Consider the following 3,611-nt stretch of genomic DNA (forward strand, 5'->3'; position numbering starts at 1 on the left):
TCAGGCAATAGAGCTTCTTATTCTGGATGGCCTATCTCGGTCGATGTTGCTAGTGTCCAGTGTTCCACCTATCTCGTAAGATGGGTCAAGTTGGTAACGGTTCTATCGGAAGATGATATCAGGTGAATCAATCAATTCAATCCGAAAAGCCCTCTCCACGCATCCACCCGTAAGACTGTCCAAAATCAATCCCGAAAGAAAATGAAGAGAATGTCCCGTGGCGTTAGAGGCTATAGTTTCGAGGTGTCATGGCTCATAGCAATACTTGCGGAACATTTTTGTCGTCTGATTCTGGGGAAAATTGTTGATTTGGGGTAGCATCGAATGTGCTCTAGCCATGAAAATTGATGGAGAGGCTAAAGCACATGAGATCTCCAAGACCCCGAAATAGTTTGGGCAAATTCTTCCTGATTTAGGAGATATTAAAATAATTAATATTTCTAATGAAATTCCTAAGTCTAAACTTAGGAAAAATAAAATATTAATGGGTATTAATATAAAACTGGGTTAGAAGGTTGTAAAAGACATGGATCAAGCCAAATCTAATCTTTAATCATTGATTAGAGATGTAATCTCGTCCGTTGAAGGACCAACAGGGAAAGTATAAGAGGAGGCTTGAGGATCAGTTGGAGAATACATCAGAGTGATCAGTCATTCGATTTTCTAGAGCGGGGTTTGCTAAGAAAAGTCGAATCAATGATCAATTTGCAACGAGGGGTAGTGAGTACGAGGCAGAGAGGCAGAGATAGTGCCGAGAGACTAGCGCAAAAGCAGAGAGAGGCAAACGTTGAGCCAGAGGGAACACGTAGAGACAACGCAGAGGCCAGAAGGGCCTGCCTCATCCACACAGAGGGCAGCAGGAGTGGTGCAGAGGGTTCCGGGCTGACGCTGAGGCTAGGTGGGCTGATGCTGAGCTTCAGAGGCTGCTGGAGCAGGTTTCGTGGGGAAGATTTTCTGAATATCTGCTTCCGAATAGAGAGGTATTACTGTCGGATTATTTTCTCTGTCGAGTGAGCCGGTTTGGCACCCAGTTGTACTCAGATAGACTGCATAATAAAATAACCCTCAGAATTGTTGCATCGGTTTTCCCAAGTTGGGTTTTTCTGGGAACAAGTTGTCCAAAAATAATGGTGTCACTTGTGTGTTTGCTATTTCTTTTAATTGTTGATCTATAGATGGTTGAGACTATATTGTGTTTATTTCGATATTTATATGTTTAAATAACTTGTTCGTAATTAACAAGTAGGAGAAATAAACTAGAGAATACAGATAAAATTTCTAACGGGTAATACTTAGAAATTTCAACATGGTATCAGAGCATGGTTGCAGATCACAGGAGAGTTGAAGCAAAGCATTTGCAACAAAAACATCTGTCCCAAGTGACAGAAACTGTTCCTAGAAGAAAGCGGCAGAGAAGGGTTGATGCAGAGGGACTGCGTCATCAGATCGGATCAGAGAGAGGTTAGCGCAGAGGCTGAGGAGGGCAAAAAAAGGCTCACGAAGAGCCACGCAAAGACCAGGAGGGTTGACGCAGTTGGCTTGGGGAGCATTTCAACCAGTGTCGGGATTGCGCAGAGCCTAGAGGCTCAGTCCTTCGGTTGTTGGGGCTTAGGAAGTTGTGGGCAGTTTGCGAGGAGTGAAGCTGGTGGGGTGTTGTTGCTGCCGAGACAGAACAATACCTAACGGGGCAAAACCAAGGTAGAGGGAGTCGCTACCAAGGCAGATTTCTAGCCAAGGAATCCGGATCAGTGTTGCAGGTGCATAGGAGATCGGAGAGGTGTGACTCGATGGTTGGCAGGCGGATTTCTAGGAGGGAAATCAAGACTCAGAGGGAGTCTAGTAGAGAACTTCCGGACAGGAAGTAGCGACTCAAAGGGAGTCGAAGAGAGAACTTCCAGAGGGAAGTAGAGACTCGGAGGCGTCGAAAGGAGGAGCAGAGAGATGGCCATGAATAGACTAAGGGATCGAGACAGGTTGGACAGGGCGTCCAACTTAGTGGTATGGAAGGCCAGGATCCTGTCCATTCTACATAGGCATTGTATCAAGGCCTTCACCTTGAGAACATTGGTTATCCCAGTTGACGCGGCTGACAATGAAAAGTACGAGGAGGTAATGGCCAAGGCGAAATGCATCATCCTTGATGGGGTCAAGGATCATGTGGTCCAACATATTACCGAGAAGGAGACGACAAAGGAAATGTGGGACGCCTTGAAGAAGTTGTACCAGCATACTTCCGTGTTGTAGTCAGGAAAACTACAGGCGATGAGGGGCAGGATCCTTGAGGTACCCAAACTCTTGGATTATACCTTGCTACGAGAGCCCCGAAGAGAGAGTAGCAGGACTAGCGGATGTCGATAGAAACGGATGCAGATGAAGCGACAGAGAGTGCTACAGTGCAGTAGTCCCGGGCAGCGCAGAGCTAGCAGGCTGCAGCAGTGCGAGAGGCACAGAGGAGGTTGCAACAGTGCAGGATGGCACAAAGAGGTTTGCAGCGGTGCGAGAGGCAGGGAGTTGTTGCAGCAGCGCAAAGGCAGTAAATGGGGTATGTGATAGCGACAGAGAGAGCTTCAACATCGGGAGTGTTTCTAGCCTGACATGGATGTCAGTAGTTGGGTGGATCAATTAATTACTTCTCAGTAATAGAGTTGCAGTGCAGTAGCAGTGGCAGTAGCACGATGCAACATGATGAGAGGGGGTTGCAGTGCAGATGCAGTGTTGGGAGAAAGGACCAACAACAGCACAGATGTAGAGGGAGTTGCCGTATGGATGCAACAGTTTCAGGGCCATGGGCAGCAATATAGGATGCAACATTGCAGAGGATGTTGGGTGGGGAGGCCTAGCATCAACACAGGTATCGGTGTCATATAATCAAAGTAATGCTTAGTATGGAGTATTACTAGAGCACAATCCTCGCTAAGAGGGAGAGTTGATTTGGGGTAGCATCGGATGTGATCTAGCCATGAAAATTGGCGGAGAGGCTAAAGCACATGAGATCTCCAAGACCTAGAAATGGTTTGGGCAGATTCTTCCCATTTTAAGAGATATTAAAATAATTAATATTTTTAATGAAGTTCCTAAGTCTAAACTTAGGAAAAATAAAATATTAATGGGTATGAATATAAAATTGGGTTAGAAGGTTCTAAAAGACATGGATCAAGCCAAATCTAATCTTAGTCATTGATTAGAGATGTAATCTCGGCTGTTGAAGGACGAACGTGAAAAGTATAAGAGGAGGCTTGAGGGTCAGTTGGAGAATACACCAGAGTGATCAGTCATTCAATTTTCTAGAGTGGGGTTTGCTAAGAAAAGTCGAATCAGTGATCAGTTTGCAGCGAGGGGCAGTGAGTACGAGACAGAGAGGCAGAGATAGTGTCGAGAGACTAGTGCAGAAGCAGAGAGAGGCAGACGCTGAGCCAGAGGAAACATGCAGAGCCCAACAGAGACAACGCAGGGGCCAAAAGGGCCTGTGTCATCCAAGCAGAGGGCAACATGAGTGACACAGAGGGTTGTAGAGGCTGCGCAGTGCCTCGGAGGGCTAGCGTAGAGGGTTCCAGGTTGATGCTGAGGCTAGGTGGGCTGACGTTGAGCTTCTGAGGTTCCTGGAGAGGGCT

This window comes from Pinus tabuliformis, chromosome 8 (genome assembly GCF_031772625.1).
Source record: "Pinus tabuliformis cultivar Carrire ecotype Pingquan chromosome 8, CPIR1, whole genome shotgun sequence".
Classification (NCBI taxonomy): domain Eukaryota; kingdom Viridiplantae; phylum Streptophyta; class Pinopsida; order Pinales; family Pinaceae; genus Pinus; species Pinus tabuliformis.